Genomic DNA, 25,391 nt, shown 5'->3' on the forward strand with positions numbered 1-25,391 from the left:
AGGAAACAAAACAGTGACAAATATGTATGAAATTTTATCAGACAATCAAAATCAAAGGTTGAAAGCAATTAAAATTGTACAAATGATATGAGTCCACCAGCAGAAGTGCTTTCTGGGAAGTGATGCATACAGTGTTTTTCCAATTTAAGAGGTAACAAATAGTCAGTCTCAGCCAGCACAGTTTGTACAAAACGAAAGACTAGGAAGTACTTTGCTGCAATGGTGCACTGAAAAGCATAATGTGAAGGAACTTAAGCCTCTTAGTGACACTAATGTTTTGTCCAGTGTGCTCACTGTGCAGTTCCTGTAACAGCATCCTGTGCAATACCCAAGAAACCTGCTGGCAGTCAGTATGAATGTAATGCCTTTAATTGTGTTCATTTTTCAAGTTACATAAATGGAAAGCATTACAGTACAGACAAAAAAGATGAGACATTTAATTGCTGCTGTTTGAATCCAAATGCGATTCAGATAGAATATACAAATGACATTTAAGGATTACATGTGTTTTTAGATACATCTCATCTCATGAGATTTATTCTATATCTGAAAGGTGACCAAATGTGTTGAATGATATTTTGTTTGAGAAAATATTGTTGTTCCATATAATGTGAGAGTTCACTGGATGGTGAAACTGTAGTATATCTTTTAGTATCTTGCCTTAAATATGTTCCTTACAATAATAATAATAATAATAATAATTATTATTATTAATATTATTACTATTATTCATTATAGTGATAGATCATAGTATGGGCCAGTATTTGCGACTGCCATAAACAACTAATGCAGCAGATACATCTAGATAAACCTTATTAGCAAACAGAAATGCATTCAGCTGCCTCAGACCAAGACTCAGATCACATTCTCTCTCTCTGCACCATCCAGATATTGGTCTCTTCTTATGGTGGAGGACCTCTCGACACTGTACTGAGATCAGTACTACCACAGAGTCCACAGCAGGGGTGCGGGGCACTGTGGATTGTTGCATAGATGTGCACAGCTGGCACCAGTGTGCTTGACCAGCTGTGTCATGACTGGTGTGTGAATGTGAATGGCTGGAATATTTCTCAAGTAATTGACACAACTGATGCATAGGCTGTAGATGTGGTACAGCACCAGGTATGGTGGTGGATGTCATGTGTGGCCATAACATGACCTGGATAGAAAAGCCGGGGCGGTTACAGTGATGGCAGATTAGTAAGAGATCAGTCATTGAGAGACAACTCTGGTGGTGGGGAAGGAAGCTGCAAGGTGCTTTGATAGTAGTGTCAACTGAGGCAATGTATCCAGAGTGTCTTGTAGGACCCAGGTGTGCTTGGGGCAGGAGAGGGAGCCTGTCATGGGTTTACTGCAAAGCTAGATAAGAAATGTTTGTGGCCAGCACTGAAGTACCCTGTACTGGCCAATGTATGGTGGCCAATGATTGCCCAAGCCATGTCATTCCTCATCACCATGAATTCACATGTAGGCAACTCTTTGTGTACAAATACCTTGTGGGTTGTATAGGGAGCCGGAAGTGGTAAGCACCTCTTCGGAATATGCTGATGAAAACACCATGACTGCTGGTATGTCCTGATGATGGATTTCGGTAATAGGTTGTGGCAAGGTCAACTGGTAGGTCTAGTGGTTTCCCATGCATTATCTTTTCATGTGAGGCAGGTATATCTTCTTTATACAAGGAGCAGATGCCAAGGAGAGTCCCTGGCAGTGCTTCAATGTGTGGTGACATGCAATCGGTCGAGTGACCTATCCTTGGACCGCCATCTTTGAGGTTTGTGACAGATAGCACATGGACCTCAGTTCATTGCTAACTTTTGAATTGGAGTGACTGTGTGGATATGTATAGTGATATCAAGCTGATCATTCAAGTGCTTATCTCTGAATGTGGAATCTTAGTGTATTCATTTAAGCCATCATACCTACTTCCACATTGGTGACCCCGATGACAAGTGTTCCAAACTGTTTTCATGTTTTTCATATTATCTTTTGTTGCTACGCCATGTGGTCTCTCAACAGCCAATAGCAGATACCTTCGCCTGCCGTGACTCAAGCACCTTACTTATCAGTGAACCAGATGCCATTGCAGCTTCCAGCTATGCAACCTGAACTTACGAACATGCACTTCCATTATTTTTCTACTGTGCCTGTGAGTGCTACGGTTAATAGGACCCATGCAGCCACTGCCATACTGCCTCAGACTGTGCCTTTGTACATGTATGGACTTTTTGATCAAGAGAGTGATGTTTCATGAACTGTGCCTTCTGCTCCGATATGTTATGCATCCGATTTCGACAACATGGGTTCACTAGCCCATGGCGTCTTGCCTTGGCCAAGGTTGAGTCCGCCATGCTGCGAGTGACAGCTGTGATTCTGACTGAATTACTACTCTGTCCCATGCCTACCATGAATTCTGAGCAGTGAATTATTGATATGGGAGATGCCACTACCATGCCACAACATTTCCTGATGTCTGGGCTGCAACAGGAACCTCGTCTCGCGTTTCTGAGACCCCATGTCCACCTCTCCCCAGTGTTACCACCACCAAACAAACAGTTACGGACATTCAACCCCCAAGTAACACTGTGTTATCGAATGTCCTGCATGCCAAATTTCCAAAATTGCCTACATTTGTAGAGGACCAGCCACACACCTGGTTTGCACTGGTGGACTCTCTTTTTTGTGCTACTGGTGTCCACGCTGAGGAAACAATTTCATGTGCCTCATCAGCCATTTACACGACCATTTGGACTTAATCAGTGACATTGTCGTGCGTCTGCCCCCTGTCCTCAATACACAAATGATAAACGAATTGTATGTGAATGTTTGTCGCTATCTTCTGATGAGATAATTCACCACATTTCTCACAAGGAACATTTAGACAACCTCACTCCTTCCGCACTGTGGCATCATCTACTTGCCCTTGCAACATGTGACTTTCTGCCAGACGTGGCACTGTGGTCGATCTGATTAATGAAATTCCCAGAAACATTACAACTACTACTCCTGCCCCTCACATTGAGCACACTGGACAAGAAACTGTTAGTGGTGGACTGCGCTTTCAAAATAATTCACCAGTGCGAACTTTCATTTCACATTCCAGCTTCCCCCATTCAGTCGAGTCACAGTAGCATAGTACTGCCCGCTCCACCACCTGGTACTGAACGCGCTTGTCCACGCAGCCCTAAGCCAGCATGAGTGCTTCCATCTGGCAGCCTAAACCATGAACCTCGTTCACTGCAGCCTGCCCCCACTTGGGCGGCCTTGAGTGACATTCAGCGCAGCGTAGCAACAACCACCAGTACTACCACGGCAACTTAAATGCACCCACACTATCCGTTATGCTGGTTTCACGCCATGTTTGGCGACACCAACAGCAACTGTCACTCACCATGTGCAGTGGGAAACACACAATGTGAGATGCATTAGCTGCCTCATCTTGTGCAAAAAGTACATGGCACCACAGTCATGAGCAGTCACCACATATCACCTCACCTGTCGGCGAATGCCTCTATGTGCACAATGCTACCACCAAACAAAAGATTTTTATTGACAGTGGGGCTGAGACAAGCGTCATTCCCCCATCACTTGTACTTCCGAATCTGCAGTCCTTGCCTGCAACACTACAGGCTGCAAACAATTCAAACATCAACAAACTTGGAACAGCTCCACACACCCTGAAATTATATGCCTCTTTGCAGTTTCCATGGACATTCCTTGTGACAGAAGTCAGTTACCCAGTGCTAGACATTGGTTTCCTATGCCACCACCCAGTTTTCTATCAGTATGTCAGACAATACTCTGTGTAATCTACCTACTGATACGACTATTCCTCTCACATCTGCCTCTCGTGCGCAACCCCCACCCCTTCGTGACAGTTCTCTTAGCTCTTTGGCAGCTGAGTGTGTTCTGCTTACAGCTAAACTTGCAAGTGCAATGTGACCTTCTCGTTTAATGCCAACATATTAACGACCTCCAAACTAATCAAGCCATGTTACGATGACTCATTGGGATGCTACTCATGCCCTTGACCTTGCCAGACATGATATCTCCAGCTTTCACAGAACCAGCTGTTCAGCCTTGCCACTCACTGCTGACAGAGACCACTGTGTGACGGATGATATTAATGTCAGTGTTCCTGCCTCACCTAGTGAACAGTGTGATTCCCCTCCCCAACCGGGAAGTGTTTTGGCTGTCACCAGTGGTCCATGTCATAAATTGTACACTACTACACGTACCCCTGTTAGACATAAAGCTCAGAGACTGGATTCTCATAAACTCAAGGTTGCTAAGTCTATTATTCAGAAATTTTTAACTGCAGGGATTGTTTGCCCCTCATCCAATGACTGGTCATCACCAACTCAACTTGTTCCAAAAAAAGATGGTTCATTCAGGCTGTTTCAATTACCAGAAACTAAATGATAAAACCATTTTGGACACTTACCCAGGTCCCCATATATAGGACTTTGCATAACAACTGAGTGGTTCTAAGATTTTCAGCATGGTGATTGCAAGAGAGCATACCGTCAAATCCAAATGCACCCTGATGGCATACATAAAACTGCTATCATCACACCCTTTGGCCTTTTCGGGTATCTCTACATGTCATATGGTTTAAAGAATGCAGTGCAGACATGGCAGTGCTTCTTACACTCCCTCCTTCTTGCGATCTCATTTTTCTATGCATATCTCGATGATATTCTAATTTTTTTATCATCAGCAGAAGAACACGAACATAATCTCAAGGCTGTGTTTCATATCCTATCCGATAATGGGGTGGTAATCAATGAGGACAAAACACAACTTCAATGCACTTTGGTCACCATTCTTAGCCATGAAGTGTCAGCTGCAGGTATTAGACCCACTTTGGACAGAATTGCGCTGGTTTGCCAGCTATCCCCACCTGAAACGAACCAAGACTTACATCGTCTTTTGGGGAAGACTAACTTCTTCCGTCACCACATCCCTAAGGCTACATCACTACAAACACCATTGACAGATGCCCTGTCAGGCCCACATACAACAGGCACATGCAAAGTACCATGGACGAAGAAAATGGAGCACACATCTGCAGATTTGAAACAGGCCCTCATGCAAGCTGTGACCTCAGGCCATCCAGTCATGGACATTAAAATCTCCATCACCATGGATGCCAGCGATTCTTCCATTGGGGCTGTCCTGCAAAATCACATTGGAGATGAAGTACAACCCCTACATTTCTTCTCAAATAAGCTGTCACCCTCCCAGAAGAAATGGTTGGCATTCGACTGGGAGTTACTTGCTGCGTACGAGGCTGTACATTATTTCAGTGAAGACACTGAGGGCAGAGACATTACGGTCTTCACCAACCACCACCCCCTCACAGACGCTTTACACAAACCAACTGCAAACCCTCCCCCCCCTCCCTATCCGGTCTTGGCACATGAACCTTATTGCCCAATACTCAAACGACTTTTGCTACATATGGGTAGCAGGCAATGTCATGGCTGATTATCTCTCCTGCGTCTCTGCCACTATGATGCACTAACCCGAGTGTAACATCGTGATGAAGAAATCATGAAATAACTCACAGACAGTTCCACGGCTCTCACGATCAAGCCTCACACACTCCATTGGTCAAACATCTCATTCCAGGATGATGTCTAACTTGATTGACCCTGCCCACTTGTCCCATCATCTGTGAGACAAAAGATTTTTTATGCCATAGATAACCTCACCCACCAAGGCATCAAGGCCATGACCACGCTCATAACTGAATTCTTTGTGTGCCCTGGAATTAAAGTTCAGTGCTGAAACTGGACACGGGTATGTGTTGCACACCAATGTTGCAAGCTTGCTAGGCACACACAACCCCCGACCCAGCAGGTCTGATGTACACCAGGTTGCTTCAGACATGTACACCTTGATTTGGTCAGTCCACTGCCCCCCTCACAAAACTGTGGATACATCCCATCAATTATTGATAGGGCAACCCGTTGGGTGGAGGGTACCCCTATGGTGGACATTTCTGCACACTCTGTTGCTCTTTCTTTCATAGCCACATGGATCTCTAGGTTTGGCTGTCCATCCTATGTTACAACAGATCAAGGCTGGCAGTTTGAACCTATACTTTTCTCCAAATTATGCAAGCTCTGTGGGGTGGCTTGATTCTGCACTACTGCCTACCATACCCAAAGTAACAGCCTCTGGAGCAGTGGCATCAGATCTTAAAAGCTGCCTTCATGCGCCACAACTCCTCGTGATCTGACACATTGCCCTGGGTTCTCCTGGGCATCAGTGCATCTTTCAGGGAAGACCTCAAGGCTTCCCTGGCCCAAATATTGTATTGTAAACTATTGGTCCTTCCGGCCCAGTTTGTTGAGGACTCACCTCAGCTTGCAGACACTGAACTCCCTCCGCTAGTAGAATGGGTGCACTCTCTTATTTCTTGACAGTGTGTGCCTCTTCCTGGTTCTCACTCAACTAGGACCGTGTTCATCCACAAGAAACTAGACAAGTGTGATTATGTGATGTTACACAACCACTCAGTGTGTGCAGCTTTACAATGAGCATATTCCATCCCTCATGAAGTGTTAGTGCATAAAATGAACACATTTGACATCCTCCTACATGACAGAACTCTTACCGTTTCAGTTCATTGACTGAAGCCAGCTTGGACTGTTGCAGATGACATTGTGGACGAGCCTGCCTCTGTCAAACTCCCGACACCAACATCTCACCACAGATGCCTGCTTGGCACTGGCTCCAACTCCAGCCTACCCAAGTCCCCTTTGTCATCACTCACTCACTTTTTCCATCCCCCTTCTAGCTCCTTCACCTTCCAAACAGATGTGTCCCGTTTTGTCCTGGATGATGTCTCTCTATAGGTATGTGACAACTTCATTTTCATCCTTCATGCTCCTCCCTAATCTGCCGATGACCCTCTCTCCTCTTCCATTTCTATCATCAAACGTCTCCAACTTCCCAGAGGTGTGGAGATCAATGTGATCTCTTCTTTCATCAACTCTACAGGCCTCATAACTGTCACGATCCCACTCACTCCTTCCCCCCCCCCCCTCCTCCAGCCAATTCTGATGATCCACCCTGCTCATGTGTGGGCAATTTATTACAGCCACCTGTGTGGCAGAAGGACTACACCATTCCTTCCCCTCCCTCCGTCACCCATCAGCAGCAACTCGCTCGGGCCCTGCCTACAGACCAAGATGTACATACTGCCTGTGTGCAGTGTCCGCACTGCAGGGGAGGGGGGGAGGGTCTCTGTGGCGGCATGCAGTCAGTAGAGTGACCTATGTTTGCTCCGTCATTTTTGAGGTTTGCGACAGATAGCGTGTGGACCTTCAGTTCGTTGCAAACTCTTGAACTGGAGTGACTGTGTGTTTATGTATAGTGATATCAAGCTGATCATTAAAGTGCTTATGTCTGCATGTGGTATCTTAGCATATTAATTTGAGCCTTTGTACCTATTTCCGCAAGTCCATGAACCAGAGTATTGCTCTACATATGATAAGCTGATGTTCACACATGGGTAATCCTGCAGAGCTGGCACACAGTGTTGAATAAAACTGACTCAAACTGGTGACCTTGATCAAAGACGACCAGCTCAGGTGCACCAAAATGAGTGCCCCACATTTACACAAAAGGTGGGTACAACCAATTTAACAGTGATATCACCCAAGGGAACTGTTTCAACCCAACAAGATATTCTAATGATGCTTCAAAGTAATTAATGGAATCACTCGGAATCTGATAGTGGCCCAATCCTATGAAAGAGGACATGATAAAATCTCATCTTTGGAATTGGGAACCGTCTGAGTTGTGGTTGGATATGGCAGTTTGTTTTTGAATGCTGATATGCAAGGCAACTCTGCAGCTAGCAATGGCAGTAACACTTCACAAATCTGTCTGTGACTAATCATACCAATACTTTGATGCTTGGGAGGCTAAGATTGTGTAGGCTGTGAAACACTTCATGGTGCATGTTGGTCAGAAATATGGGCTGTGTTCTGTATGAGAAAAGTCTCAGAGAAGTGTTGTCTTAGTGGAGGCCAAACTCCATAGTTCAGTTTGCAGGTTTGTAGCCATATTATTCATAAGATCCATGACAATGGAGGCTTTTATTTGTCACCAGCTATAAGTTCATAATCATGCTACAGGGAAAGCATACAGATTCAGGACAGATAATTGGCAATGGTGTTATCTGTGCTGTGAATGCGATACTTGTCAACAGTATACTGTACTTTGAGATCTAAGTGCCAGTACCACCTAGTGCTGGCATCTTGGGAGGGATTTCTATTGTTGTCAACCAGCAGCTTGTGATCAGTGTATATAGTCACCTGACGTCCTTCATTGTCTTCTCAGAAATGACTGACAGCCATGTGCACCATGAAACGCTCACAGCGGAAGACCAACTGTTTAGACTAAGGTTGTGAAAATTTCTGTGATAAGACTCATAATGGCTGATTAATTCCATCAACAAACTGCTGAAGTACCTAATAGAGGGTGTGAGGCGAGCTTCCAGGTTGGGGAGAAAGACAGTGATTCTTGCAGCAAGCTGTTATTTCCTTTACAGATTACCTCAGTCACCTCCAATGCTCAGTCAGTTTTCCTCTTACTCTGTTTGTCATTGCCTTATAAGGCATCTGTCAGGGGAGACTGAAGCTTGGCGTGGGAAATATCTGTGATAAAAATTGAGAGTACCTAAGAAACAACATAAGTTATGGTAAGTTTCAGGAAGAGGCAGATCATTAACCATATCCATTCATCCAATGGTTGGCTTAATGCTGGACACATTAAGGTGTCTGACTAAGAAATGTTACTTCCGACTGACATATCTCTGACTTGGCACCATTGATGATAACATCAACCTGCTGCAGTGCGGCAAGAACTTGTTTTAGGTGAAGTGTGTGCTCCTTTGAGGGATGTGATAAAACAAAAGTATCATCAAGATATACATATAAAATAGAGAACAGTGGAGGAGGCCTTCAGTGCTACTTTTGTGCAGAACTCTAAGCTGTAAGGTATACAGAGGTATCCCTAAAGTTTGAATGGTATTATGATGACAGTCTTTTATGTACTATTTGGATGCACTGGAATCTGTAGACATGTGCACTTGCCATCTACATCTACATGTAAACAGGCATGGGACTCCACTAGCCATCACCAGATTCAAACATGGATTCTCTGCTGGGTGTGAGGAATAAGATGATGGTAGTGTGTACATGGATGGCTCCTGATGACAGAATAACAACATTTATTGACCAACTGCAATACATTGTTCGTCCTCTGGATGAGTTTTGCTTCCACTTAAAATACTCTAGACAGCAACAAAGGTGGCCGTCAGGTGCCCACATGCATGCCCACTGTTGTGAATGTAGCTGCGCTGCCATAACTGAAATCCACTGCCTCTGCAGCAGTGCTACATCCTTGCTGGTTTGTGCCACAGCAGCTGGAACCATTTGCCGTGGGCCTCTGCTGTGATCACAGCTGGGGTGCATAGTGGTGGCAGCACTAGGAGAGGTCAGTGCCCAGTCTCAGTGATGATCCCTGGCAGCGGCTGTCTGGTGACAGTGGAGTGGGTCAGAGCCCCTGACTCCAGGCCCAGTCATGGCGTTTGTGGAGGCAGTGTCCCAATATGATGGTAACACTGCATTACCACGGTGCATTTCAAGTGTGTCTCCCATGACAGGTGGCTGGTAGCTCACAGTGTCTGATGACAGTGATGGTCATGATTACAGCAGTGGTGTCACTCTGGCACCTCCTAGGCTTTGACCTGCATTATGATAGTGACTATTACAATGACTGTGATGACAGTACAACTTTGAACTGGTGGCAGAGCTGAGTGACACAGGCTCTGTGTCAGTCCAACACCTCATGATGGTTGAAGATGACAAGCCGGCTGCCGGTCCTTAAATACAGCCTTGTGTATCTGATGTCTGTGGTTCTTCTTCCTCAATACATCAGTGGAATAGTCTGGTGTTGCTTAGCTGGCGTAACTGAACCAATTACTACCATCAATGTTGACACCCTGGTATGCAGTGAGCTGCTTCTTGTCACATTCTCTGCTGGCTAATGACACGGGTTGCTTAACTCAGTGCTCCACCGACCCACTTGCATCATGATACCATACCACTGAAATGTACCTCCCATTACTCCTTCACATTTTAGCTTACTTCATTACTTAAAACACCTACCTTTTATTAACTTGCTAACTCTAATCATTTGACCCTTCATGTTCCCCACTTCTGCCTCAACATCTATTTACACTTGTCTCTATTTACATGGTTTTGAACCTTCTACTAATATTGGAATTCTACCATATTTGCGCGCTTCACTTCCTTTGAAAATATATGTATTGTGGCTTTTCACTACTAATTACACTACAGTTCTTCCTCTTAGACACCATTGTTCATTATGGTCCTTGAATATACTAGGTCTTGCCTTCATGTCTGTTCACTGATCCCATAACCTTGTCGGGGGTTGCTATTCTGAGCAGTTTGAACCTGTAGGCTGAAGGTTGGGAGAGGTGGAATTTGGGAAACTCTTCTGAGAACAGGAAATCAAAAAAAGTTTTACATCACCTCAGTTCTAAGAAGTCTAGAATCTGTACAGAAAATTGGAATAGAGATCAACATAAACATCATTTCTGCCCTTTTTAATGCTCATGATAACCACACATTGCATCTTGTACCACCATACAGAGAGACCTTCGGAGGTGGTGGTCCAGATTGCTGTACACACTGGTACCACTACCCAGTAGCACATGCTCTTGCATTGATGCTTGCCTGTATTTGTTATGGCACACTATCCACAAGTTCATCAAGGCACTGGTGGTCCAGATTGTCCCACTTCTCAATGGTGATTTGACCTAGATCCCTCAGAGTGGTTGGTGGGTCACATAATCCATAAACAGTGCTTTTCAATCTATCCCAGGCATGTTTGATAGGGTTCATGTCTCGAGAACATGCTGACCACTCTAGTCGAGCAATGCCATTATCCTGAAGGCAGTCATTCACAAAATGTGCATGATGGGGGACCAAATTGTCATCCATGAAGATGATTGCCTCAGCAATATGCTGCCAATATGGTTGCACTATCAGTGGGAGGATGGCATTCATGTATCGTACAGTCGTTACTGCACCTTCCATGACTACCAGTGCTGTACATTGGCCATACATAATGCCACCCCAAAACATCAGGGAACCTCTACTTTGCTGCACTCACTGGACATTGTGTCTAAGGCATTCAGCCTGATGAGCTTGCTTCCAAACATGTCTCCAACGGTAGTCTGGAGTCTGGTTGAAGGCATATGTGACACTCATCAGTGAAGAGAACATGATGCCAATCCTGAGCTGTCCATTCAGCATGTTGTTGGGCCCATCTCTATCATGCTGCATGGTGTTGTGGTTGCAAAGATGGATGTTGCCATGGATGTTGGCAGTCAAGTTGCGCATTATGCAGTATATTGCACACAGTTTGAGTCATAATATGACAACCTGTGGCTGTATGAAAGGCATTATTGAACACGGTGGTGTTGCTGTCAGGGTTCCTCCAAGCCATAATCCAAATGTAGCGGTCATCAACTACAGTAGCAGCCCTTGGGCAGCCTGAGTGAGGCATGTCATCAATAGCTCCTGTCTTTCTGTATCTTCTCAATGTCTGAACAACATTACTTTGGTTCACTCCGAGACACCTGGAAACCTCTGTCGTTGAGAGCCCTTCCTGTCACAAAGTAACAATGCAGACACAATAAAACTGTGATATTGTTCTTTCTAGGCATGGTTGAACTACAGACAACACGAGCCATGTACCTCCTTCCTGCTGGAATGACTGGAACTAATTTGCAATCAGACCCCCTCCATTTAACAGGTGCTGCTCATGCATGGTTGTTTACATCTTTGGGCAGGTTTAGCGACATCTCTGAACAGCCAAAAGGACTGTGTCTGTGACACAATATCCACAGTCAATGTCTATCTTCAGGAGCTCTGGGAACTGGGGTGACGCAACACTTTTTTGATGTGTGTGTGTATATAACTCTGATCACCGTGAGGAATATACAAGCAGCTGATGTTAATGAAACAATGATTACCAACTGCTGCTGATACTTACTTCTGTAGCTTTTCATGTGCTCTAGGAGACATTCCATGGGAGCATGACCATGTTTGCTGCTGATCATCTGATCTGGTAAGGTGAGCAGGTCCTCATCAATGGTATCACTAAGAAATGAGAGGTGTTCAGGGGGCAAAACCAAGGAAAGTAGGTCAGATACATAAATTAAAGAATGGACCATACTGGCAACTATGGTTCTCTGTGATGCCTTATGGATGTTTTCTATGTCATACGCATTGGTTGTACCAAACACAGTCTTTAGAATCCTACCACCCAACAATCCTAATCTGTCTCACCCATGTGATTTACTCCATAGGAGCACCTGTAGCTTTGCAAACTGATCATAACAGATGATACTCCCCATGTGTAACTGACTGATTACTCATCATACTGTGCAATTTCCTGAACATTTCTTCCAGTATCCAAATCTTGTTTCCAGGTGCCCAGATGTTGCACTGTACCCTTAATATCCACTGCTGTATCTGAACACTGTGGGTCCACTTTTTCTACTCACCCACATTAGCTTAGATTTTTCAGACATTTAGAGATAGCTGCCATTCATCACACAAACTAATGGCACTGTTGCACCTGTGAGTGCATGCTTCAGATCTTGCAAATTCAGGACAGAGTAACTGTCACTGACTGTTCTAGAGTTAAGAATTCTGTAGTCACCACAAAGGCTTGTTGTACCATCTTTGTTGTGAAAAAACTTAATTTGTCATACCTAGGGGCTGTTGGATCGGTGGACAATGCTTGCATGTAAAAATGTCTGAATGGTGTTTTTAGCTGTTTGTAAACAGAGACAAACATGATGAGCTTTATGTCTGATTGGAGGACCATCTGGTGTCACATGTACCATCACATACTGCACACGCATAAGCCCAGATGTGGCTGGGAGCCAAGGGAAGTGAACTGTTCACTATCACAGCAGAAGAAGAGCAGATAGAAGAGGTTGACAGTCTTAAATTCGTGGGATTACAATTTGATAATAAATTCAGTTGGGAAGAGCACACCACAGAACTGCAGAAACGCCTTAACAAATCTGTATTTGCAATTCGAGTGTTAGCAGACATAGGCGACATAAAAATGAAAAAGCTTGCATACTTTGCCTACTTTCATTCCATAATGTCATATGGTATAATATTTTGGGGTAACTCTTAAAGTCAAACAAAAGTTTTCAGAGTCCAAAAGCATGTAATACGTATTATTTGTGGAGTAAATTCATGGACATCCTGTAGAAACCTCTTCAAAGAACTGGGTATACTAACTACTGCCTCTCAGTATATTCACTCATTAATGAAATTTGTCCTAAATAATATATCTGTTTTTCCAACAAACAGCTCAGTTCATACATACAATACCAGGAACAAAAATGATCTGCACAAGGACTTAAAAGCACTTACTTTAGTTCAAAAAGGGGTCCACTACTCAGGAACACTCATCTTCAATAATTTGCCAGTAAACATAACAAATTTAGTTACAAATAAAGATCAGTTTAAAAGGAGCCTGAAAGACTTACTAGTGGCCAACTCCTTCTACTCCATTGACGAATTTTTTAATAGAGACAAATGATGTATTGCATATATTCATACTATTAGTATTGTTATTTCAGCTTAAAAAAAAATTAAAAAATTTGACATGTTCCACATCCACGAGGATCTCCTCAGCACAGATCTATGGAACGAAAAACTAATCTAATCTAATCTAATCTAGTGATATTCAGACCTTGAGGTGTGCACTGTAGCGTTGCAGCAGTGGCAGCTCTGGCAAAAGTGCTGAGACCAGTGTGGTGGCAAGTGTTGAGGAGGAGGAGTGCACCTCACCTGCAATGGCCAGTTAAAAATTACAGTTAACGGATGGTGTTTGCACATTGCAAGGCAGAATACCTTTGAAATCCAGGCCACAACTGTGAGGGGATGTACACTGTGGATTGGTGTCCCATATGTTGCAGTTGTGCTCATTGTGAAGCGAGCTTGCTATATGTGTGCATGCTGTTGCAAGTTTGGCTTCTCGCACATTTAATCATAGAGATGCACTGGCAGATTATATCTGTCATAGACTCATCAGTAGAAGTGCATCCAGTCGAATGAGGGGTAGTGGGCATACTCTTAGAGGATCATCTTTGTACTTGAGCCTGGCTGTGTGGAACATTAATGCCACATGCACTATGTTGGGTGAAAGTTTTTGGTGGCATCGGATGTTCATGCCAAATAGGCTTGCAGACGTCCATGACATAAAATGTCTAGGTATATTGTAAATCCAGTGTTTAAGCTGAGCAGTATGAGAGGTGATGCCATTGATGGAGATTTCTGAGTCATGCACTGAGTCAACGATGGCTCGAAAATGGTCATGTTGTTGTAGAGCAGAAAACTGATATCTGAGCCCATACCCACAAGGAAGATTTGTTTTATAGTTAGGTCTTGAGAGAAGAGGCATCTACCCATGGGGGCTATAGAACTGATGTAAGCCTGTAATATATGTGAAGGTGATGGGCAGCTACACTGTGTTGAGTAGACTGAAACACCTATTTCAGCCTTTGGGAACTGAAGGCCTTTGAGAACTCATGTGTTTTTTGAAATTTTTGAGCAGTCCACCAGAAAGTAGTATGAAATCAGCAGAATGACAATAGTGAAGAGGTCATGTCATCAGGCATGTCCTTGTCCAATGATGGGGAAAGGATGTTCTTGCTGCTGCATGCTGGAACTTGATGGATTAGATTAGATTAGATTTACTTTCATTCCAATTGATCTGTAGTGAGAAGGTCCTCCAGGATGTAGAACATGTCAGAAAAACAATACATGACAAATATTTACAACTAAAACAAATAAGCTAATGTACCACTCCACAAGTCCCAAGTGGAATGATCATAATTTTTTAGTGAACAGTATATGAAAGAGTCATTTTACAAATACTAAGGCACTGTGTTTAACATAAAAATGTTTTTAATTATAAGGTAATAAACGTGTAATGCAACTACTATAATACTTATTTACAATGAACACATTACTGCAATGAAATGGTGCAGAAGTTAGATTGTACTTACACACACACACACACACACACACACATATTTATAATGAACACATTACTGCACTGAAACTGTGCAGAAGTTATATTGTACTTATACGTATATATATACACACACACAAATCAGTTGGTTTTACTGAGAAATTCATCAATGGAGTAGAAGGAGTTGGCCACCAATAAATCCTTTAGGCTTCGCTTAAACTGAATTTCATTGGTTGTTAAGCTTTTTATGGCTGCTGGCAAGTTATTGAAAATGTGTGTTCCTGAATAATGGACACCTTTTTATACAATACTAAGTGACTTTAAATCCTTGTGAAGATTATTCTTATTTCTAGTATTGATTTCATGAATTGAGCTGTTGGTTTGAAAAAGTGGTATATTTTTAATGACAAATTTCATTAAGAAATAAAAATATTGGGAAGCAGTAGTTAGTATCCCTGTTTCCCTAAACAGGATTCTGAAGGGTGTTCTTGAGTTCACACCACATATAACTCTTACTGTACGTTTTCATGCCCAGAAAACTTTAGCTTGGCTTGATGAATTACCCCAAAAAATAGTCCCATACGACATTATGGAATGAAAGTAAGCATAGTGTGCCAGCTTTTTCATTTTTATATCTCCTATGTCTGACACAATTTGCATTGCAAATAGAGATTTGTTAAGATGCTTCAGCAGTTCTTTGGTATGCTCCTCCCAGTTGAATTTATTATCAAGCTGTAATCCCAAGAATTTAACACTGTCCACTTCTTCTATCTGCTTGTCATTGTATGTAAAGTATATGCTCATGGAACATTCTTTACACGTTCTGAACTGCAGGTAGTGTGCTATTTCAAAGTTTAGTGACAAAGAATTGGCTAGGAACCAGTGGTTAATTTCCACAAATATTTTATTAGCCGATCTTTCTAAGACTACACTTGATTTGCTATTTATTGCAATGTTTGTATAATTGGCAAACAAAACAAACTTGGCATCTGGTAATGTTACTGATGAAAGGTCATTGATATACACAAGAAAAAGTAAGGGCCCAAAAATGGAACCTTGTGGGACACCACATGTAATTAGTTCCCAGTTGGATGATGCCTGATAGCTTGATACATGTTTCTTTCCTAATAGCACCCTTTGTTTCCTGCCAGAGATATAAGATTTGAACCATTTTGCAGCATTTCCTGTTACACTATAATATTATAATTTATTTAAAAGAATATTGTGATTTACACAGTCAAAGGCCTTTGACAGATCACAAAATATACCAGTTGCCTGCAATTTTTTATCTAATGAATTAAGCACATTTTCACTGTAAGTGTAGATAGCCTTCTCAATATCAGAACCCTTTACAAATCCAAACTGTGACTTCGGTAGTATGTTATTTGAAATAAGATGGTTATAAAGCCAATTGTACTTTACATGGAGAGGTGTGACACCACCCTCAGGGCACATTAAGCTGACTTGACTGGCAGTGGTTGGTTTTGAAGACAATAATGCCCATATTCTGCCTGGTATGTCATCACCCTAGTTGTTTATTCATTGTTAGTGATGGATGATGGAGAATATATGGTCAGATAGCATGAGTCATTTGTTGAGAAGTTCAGATTACACATAATCAGCATTAGTCATAGTTCCATTTGTAGTTTAATCATGCATAGTGTCCATAGTACCATATCTGGCCTCAGGGTGCAATTGAAGGTTGCACGGAGATTTTGCCAGAAGTTGGATAGAGTGTTGCCATACAGCTGTTGATCAAACATAGCCTCCTGTACTTGTTCAGGAGTATGTGAGAGGCACTGTAGCAGTGTTAACTTCAGTGCATTGTACATGTTTGTTTGAGATGGTGACAGTGTGGTATAACAGATGACTTCTGCTTGACCCAATAGATGGCAGAGTAAACTGACATATCTAGCATCATCATCGAAGACTGCTGTTGCCATAAAAATGTTGTCAGTCATCATAAACCACAAGGTGGTCTTGATGACATCAGAAGGTGGCCATATCAGATAATACTAAGCTTCAGACATGAAGTGAAGGTGAAATTTTGAGCATTGCCTCTTGTTGCAGGCAAGTTGCCTGATAATTATGCATGAAGCCTGGTTTGTTGTGGCAGAACAGTGAACAAGTGGATGTATGCATTTCACAATGTGGAAGACATGGGAAACACACAGCTTGTTTCACATCTATGTTGCACTCAGTTTCAAATGGGAGCATTGTCTCTGAAGGCACTATCATCCAAATCTAAAAGCAGGACGGTAGTGTGAGGCAACATGACTGGTGACTGTGACACATAGATGATTGTTGTTTTGTGGTATGAGAATATTCATATAGCACAAGCACCAGGAAAGGGGAAGATGACATGAAAATGTTCCTACAAAAACTCTGTGATCATTGTACATCAGTTACACTGTTAATAGCAGAGTTGTAGTCATGGTGTGAGAATGGATACCACAGTTAATGCACCAAATGTTCGATGATGTTGGTAAGGATGAGTCTTGAGTCTTCAGCACACTCAGTTCTCAACATTGTTCATAATCACTGAGAAAACTTCATATCCTTCACTGCAATCCTGTCATTACTGCAGTCCAGAAGTGCATGCTGGTTGGAGGGTTGTGTGGCATGAAGAAAAATGGTGAAAATTTGAATAATTACACATCTCATGACTGATGATGGGTCATCAATGTGGGTAGATTATAGTACAGGCCAGTATTTATGACTACAACAAATAATGTATGCTGTGGATACAGCTACATAAACTTTATTAACCAACACAAATGCATACAACTGGTTCAAATGAAGAGTCAGATCAACTACTCTTTCTCTCTGAATCATCCAGCGATCAATCTCTTCACATGGTATAAGGTCTCCTGATACTGCATTGAGACTGATACTCCCACAAGTATCTTGAAATTATTGTCACAGGATAAACACCATTTTGCATTTATTACATGAACTAATACAACAATTTGTATGTATGAATAGTTCAATCATAATTTCAGTACTAAAGCAAACTCAAAACTTTTCTTTGTATGAGTCACATGTTAAACATTCTTCTGTATAGATTTCATTGATGGTCTTAAAAATTTTATTCTGAGATCATCCTTATGACATCCATGTAGAGCTAAAAGCTCTGAGCTGTAATAATTGCTATGACATAACAGGCATCTGTAGCCATAATTGCTGTGATGTAGCAAGCATCTGCTGACTAACTTCAAATGATGCCCACTGCTGAAGGAGACTCCCAAATAGAGAATAATACAACACAAACTAACTATATGTTCTAATACAAAACAGTATATGCTAGACATGGACCTTCACATCCACAGACTTATCAATAAACTTCAAGATTAGTCGTTTTTACAGTCTAAGATGATGAGAGTACATCATATGTAAACAGATAAGCTATTTCATGCCATGTTTGTGTGTTGTAAGAAGCATCTGTGAGCATTATGTCAAGGAACATGGCCTTCTTACATAAGGTGTTTTACGTTTTTAAATATATTAGCAATGTCAAACCATTTCCACTTCCACATCTTGGCGTGAGTTTCAGTGTAAAATGAACACGTTTTACAAGAAAAAGATCTTTAAGATATCAAGATGAGAGGGAAGTCTCTTGAAATAAGTTGCCTTAAGAAATATTTTATATGGTCTTGGCTGTTGTATGGTTTTTAGGACACATAAAACTTTGTACTTCCAAATTTAGAAGGGTAAAATCCTGAATTTAAATAGAAAAAATTGTATACATTACACATGCCACCCAATATAAATGAATTCTTGAGATGTCCATGCCATCTTCCTTATCAGCTGGACTCTGGCTAAGGTGGCACACTGCGGTGGGAGCTTATGGTCCGAAGTGCTACAGGCACTGACACATTCCATGTCCACCGAGCGAGGTGGCGCAGTGCTTGGACACTGGACTCGCAATCGGGAGGACGATGGTACAATCCCACGTTCGGCCATCCTGATTTAGGTTTTCCATGATTTCCCTAAATCGCTCCAGGCAAATGCCAGGATGGTTCCTTTGAAAGGTCACGGCCGACTTCCTTCCCCATCCTTTCCTAATCAGATGAGACCGATGACCTCGCTGTCTGGTCCCCTCCCCCAAAGAACCCAACCCCCCCCCCCCATTCCATGCCCACTTACCCATGTCAAATCAGATGGCAATACTGGTGCCACTGCAGCTGTTTTCATGTTAATGTCAGGCATCAGCGCTGATGATAGTGTTTACAGTGCTGATGATACCAGTATCAGCAGTTGCTCAGGAACTGTTGACAGAATCCCTGATGACAGTGTCAGGAACAATAGAAGAACTGCTGGTTTGGCCACCAAGGATGGATGCCCTCGCCTGCGCACAATTGGAGAACTGGCAGCAGCAGGTGATGTGATACTCAATGCGGATGGGATTGGAGGTGATGGTGTGACACTAAGGTGTACCTAGCCATCCACATGAAGGCAAAGCTGATGATAGCATGTTAATCAGAGGCCATCCTCCATGCAGATGTTGCAGAGGTACCACTGCTGTCATCTGGCAATGACAGCAGGAATCCATTTAGGGCAGCATCCAAAACCATGCAATCAGAAAGCCACATCCAACTGGAAGAGGCATGGCAGCTGCATGGATTGGTGTCCAGATGGAGGACACAGGAGGTGTAGCAGTGACCATGGCTAGTGCCTGTGGAATAGCTCTGCCAGGCTCTTCTGCCAAACAATGTGAAACAGTAGAGGAGAGAAACCAATCTAAGGCAAAGTCAGATGAAGGGTTGGCAACGTACAGTTTCATCTAAGTTATGAATGTTCACAATGGGCAATCTGCCTAGTAACTACCACGTGGATCATGTATTAGATTGTGGATGGAATGCTGAGGCAAGGATGTGATGGATACCATGGGAATCGCAAAATGCTGCAAATTCTTGTGATGAAAATTGTAGACCTTTATCAGACACTGACATTGTGGGCAAGACATTGAGTGAAAAAATTTTGGTCAAGGCTGAAAAAGGTGGCAGTTTTGGATGTAGAAACACAATGAACGACATACATAAAATGAGAATATATGTCAACAACCAGCAGCCAATAAGCACTGAGATAGGGGCCAGCAAAATCCACATGTATATGGTCCCATGCCTGCAATTGCATTGGTCAAGGAGAAAACAATGGCTGGTGAGCTGCTTGGTGCATTCATTGTACATTGTGAACAGGAGGCAACCATGTGGATAACTTCATGATCCAAGCTGGGCCAAACCATGTATTGAGGGGCCAATGCTTTTGTGCATGACACATCCCAATGATCTGCATATATTAAACAGACAACCCCCAAATGAGGTGCTGAGGGGATCACTACCTAAGGGACCATGAGATCCATGCATAAAAGCAGAATAACCTCCACAACAGAGAACTGATGTCAAAAGAATAATAATTGCAGTAGGGATATGATGTACAAGGAGGTGGTACACACACACACACACACACACACACACACACACACACACACACACACACATACACACACAGTCACAATGACTAGGGTACCCAAAACAGAGATAAGCATGAGTCTGTCCACAACTCAAGATCCAATCAGATACAATACTGTAATACTCGGGATAAATTCAGGTACACATAGTCATCAATTAGCATTGGTCGATGACACGATCCAGTAGCTGGACAACCAGAATCAGAGTATGAAAGCAGACATGTATACATTTTAGTATATTGTCCATATTAGTAAATGCCTTTCACACTAACATATGTACACAAATACCTAGAAAATTCATTTACAAATGATAAAAAAATATGTACTGATTTAAAGTTGCAATCTATTTAAGCTGAATAGCAATGTCTTTAGCAGTTTTGATTAACAATTGACAAATATCAAACACAACATGCATTCCAGTCAACAGATGCTCGAGTACATTACCCAGCACCCTTGATCTCTTGCAAGATTATTGGTCCAGCAGGGTACAGCAATACTGCAGTGTGGGGAACGGATCAACCCATATCTTTCAGCTTCCTTCTTAGAGTTATCATCACATGCTCCAACAGATAGGTAATGTCCTGCCTAGCAATCACATCAAACACTGAAACATTGTTTTGTATATAAAATATGCTGTTCAATTCCTTTTTCACATCACAAGAAATATGTTTTCCTTAGATATTTTACATAGCCAGTTATAAGGGATTTATGTCAGATGTGATTAAAAAGCGTTCACATATGAAACATGAACCATCAGAGTAAACTGCAATAAAAAAATTGGAGTTAATAGGGTAATACAAACAGATATGTTCCTAATCTTTGCTGTACATGTTATGAATATTGTCTCATTAAAAAACTGTAGAAAGGTCCACTCATTTAGATTTAGTGTCATGGCATCTATATAATAAATTATAAAGCACAAATCTATTACAGAACATAATTATATAGTGTATCATACATTTTATTTCAGTCAACAGATCAGTCAGATCTTTAGAAATTACATCATCTTACATACTAAATGTGAGACAAACAAAACACATTTATCTAGTCTTATGCATATACAGATAGATTTAAACTCAGTCAATAGATAAGACAGAACTCTAGAAACTAGATGTTCTTACATACTAAATTTATGACAATGGAGAAAGAGTGAACAAACAAACAAAAATTTGATACTTATGGATCATGTCTATATGCTTTCAGTTCAATGATATTGCGTAATCCAAACAACAGCTTAGATTTTGGGTACACAATTTGGTATGCATTAGGATGAGGATTTTCAAGAGCTTCGAATGGTCCAATATAAATATTGAAAAATTTCTTTATCTCAGATGTCAACACTTTAGATTTGTCTTTGGCTTTCACCAACACAAGATCTCCTACTTCAAACTTAGAAAATCTACCTTTACCATCATGTCTCTGCTTACTCCTACCCCCAGTTTTCTCATCATCTCCCTCAGTCAATAGGTAAGATAGAACTTTAAAACTAAATGATAGTACATACTACATTCATGGAAAACAAAACACAATTACACTGTCTTAAAAGTCCACAAACGTAGTGAATATTTTCTTCTAGACTAGGTATCATTATGCATCCATGTTCATATATCTTGTCCTCTTTACTAAATGTTAACAGTACTTGACAGTTTATATACTTGCTTTGCTTACCAGTGCCATCTCTAATCGTTACACATGCAATGGACATTTCCACCCCCTACCTATTCATTTTCCTCTATGTTTGCAGGCCCATCACTTTCTCTTAGTACTATCTCATTTAATTTCCTAGCATTTAAAACCACTTGCACAGCCTCATTCTTCTTTTTCACCAGGACTAAGCTATTGTTGTATCTACTGTTTGCTCTTTCAATTGTTCCCCACTGTAACATCGACTGAATTTCTCTCCTAACTGCTTCCTTTTTTGCAAATGGGATACCATAGGGTTTGACAGTCATATTCTTTAAAAGACAATTTGAATTCAAAGTCCTTAATTAACCCTGGCGTATCTGAAAATACCTCTTTATTTTCCATTAACACCTGTCTCACTTCCCCCTGTTCTTCTGTTATAGCTTCAACACTGTTTACTTTCTCCTCTATCTCCCTTTGTATTTTCTCTCCTTCACCTAATCCATTTACATTATTATTGGCCAGATATCTCAACGAACAACCTAAATCACTATTCTCTTCATCAGTAATTTTCTCTATGAAACTCATCTCAAATCTATTCCCACCACACACAATATTAAATTTACTGGCAGCAATATCTATATTCACATTCCATTTACACAAGAATTCTGTCCCTAGAATCATATCCAGGCTGAGTCCTGGTACCATCAGATATCTACACTAAACTAATTGATTACAAATTTCAACAGACAGCAATACTTCCTGCTTAATTGGCTTAGTCATTTTTCCAGTAGCACCAACTACCTTCATACTAGATACATGCATGACCACCACTTCTTTATTGTCTTTCATTGACTCAAACAAGGCATGAAATATTGCATTCAGTTCAATTACACTGTCCAACAAGCATTGTATGGGTGTACCTAGTAACTTAGCCATAACCACAGGATGCCAATTACTATCATCATTATCTTTAGAGTCCTCTTCATACAACAAATCCTAATTGATTTTTCTACTCAAAAAAATATCATCTAGTTCACCAAAAACATCATCTGTTACAGTTAAGTGACATACCACATGATCCCCTTCCTCAGTTACATCACCTACAAAACAATCTTTCTCATCACTCACTTCTTCAACTATTAATCTCTCTTTACTAATTAGGTTATCTTTCTCATCATAAACAAATTCATCTACTTCACTAGCATTACTATTACTTGATTAATCACTATCCGAACCATCCTTGTTGTCACTATTCTCTCCTTTTACTGCCTGGCTAACGAACTATTTATTGTCTTCCTTTTCAGACCATAAGGCCAAACACTTTAATGGTTTTTCACACTGTAACTTATTACAACTTATATCATCATACTTGTGGTGCCGATGAGGTTGACACCAGCTTCGATCTGAATCTGAGTATTGTCCTTGAACTAAACTATTCCAAAATGGGAGTTGAAATATGCTCACCAATTTTATGAACTTGAATTTAGCATATTTCGTGACAGTACTCACTTTTGCGTGGATGTTTATAAAGTGATATTTGCCTTTTTTGTGTTGGCTTCAGTCGTCTAGTGAAAGTAAGATTCCATAATGCTGTTTCGTCGGCTGCAGAAATGTCCTGGTTCAATGCGTTTGCCTCATTTTTGGTGCTTCAAATACCATTTTTCTGAATGTGCTTCCTTCTTGATGTTTATATAAAAAAGTAGTAGAATAACTCATTTTTGCTGGTCACTTGCAAATTATTGTAACGGGGACCGGTACATTGTTCCACCATCACACACAAAGACGACTCCAGCATCAAAGACATTTCACACAACACACAAGCTTCCACTTGTAACCAGTCTCTTTGATATTATTCATCACATCTACTAATATTAATCAATATGCTGTCACTCTTGAACATATAAGCAAATTAGCATAAAATAAGGCAAATTACATTTCACAAAAAATATTCTGACAAAAATATAAGAAAACATTTACAACCTCCCTCATTAGATTTGGTATCGACAAAGAAAATAACACATCTCCCAGATCCATTACAGGGTATTGTTTGGTGTAACCAACCCCAACTTCTCCCTCATACTGATCAACCTCTGAATTATCCATGCTTACTATGTTAGTTTCTATTACGTCTGTGGGTTCCTGTTCTTCAGAAACCATTTCTACATTATCTACCTGTATATTCAGTACTCTAATATCTTCACTAGCCCTGTAGTCATGTTCATTGCTTACACTTGGTTTGAATTGTCTAAATCTTGGCCATGCTGAATCCCTTGCCCTAGTTCGGAACCCAACCAAAGCAGAAGTCATTTTAAATTGTGGTGTCTCCAACTATTATTCCTCCCCCCTCTGTTGTCTGATCTGTCATTCCTTTCTTTCCCTTGATCATCTGATACAGCCGCATCCGGGGAGTTTCCACCATTCCTATATCCATTTTCCTCTCTAAATCTCCTATCATTGCTACCTCTTCTTTGCTCATTTTGCCCTCTATCATTTCGGAAATACCTACTACTTGTGTAACTGTTATCATTATTATAACCTCTATCTTCTCTGGAATTCGTGTCTCTTCTCTCTACATTATGGAAATTCCTGTTACTTCTATGACTACCATTGTAACTATAATTCCTCCCCTCTCCAGAATTTCTATCATTATTGTATCATCTCTCCTCTCTGAAGTTTTTGTCCCTGTTAGCATGGGTTTGTCTATTGTGGTTATCCCTATTTCCATAACTCCTATATCCTTCCACTGCAGCCTTTGCTCTCTCTGTTCTTCCCACATAACTAAAAAATTTACTAATATTATCTCTAGGAGCTGGAATAAGCCATTCTTTTATTTTACTTGGCAACCTATTTTCCAGTTCCATTATAACTGATTCACTACTAAGATCCAAATACTTCGCTTTTCCAATCCACTTTTCACAAAACTCTGTAATCGTTCCCTTACTATCATCATATCTGCCTCAATCCCAGAAGTCATGCAATATCCTTTGTTGCTCATCTTTAGACCAATATTTATCTAGAAAAGCTTAGATGCACTCTTCCCATGAAGCACATTCTTCTGAAATCTTAGCTGCCCAACTGTAACATTCAGATTTCATATACCCCCTTACAAAAGACATTTTCTCTTGATCATTCCAATTCTTTGGCAGATTATTATATTCCCTAATAAAATCTAAGGGATGCA

At 41.3% G+C, this 25,391-nt stretch overlaps 1 protein-coding gene across 2 annotated transcripts in view; it reads right to left on the minus strand.

Moving 5' to 3' along the window:
- LOC126248618 (polycystic kidney disease protein 1-like 3) overlaps positions 1–25,391 on the minus strand; it is a 179,420-nt gene that overhangs the window by 59,599 nt on the left and 94,430 nt on the right. The gene's annotated exons all lie outside the window — the stretch shown is intronic.

The sequence above is a fragment of the Schistocerca nitens genome, chromosome 1 (genome assembly GCF_023898315.1).
Source record: "Schistocerca nitens isolate TAMUIC-IGC-003100 chromosome 1, iqSchNite1.1, whole genome shotgun sequence".
Taxonomy (NCBI): domain Eukaryota; kingdom Metazoa; phylum Arthropoda; class Insecta; order Orthoptera; family Acrididae; genus Schistocerca; species Schistocerca nitens.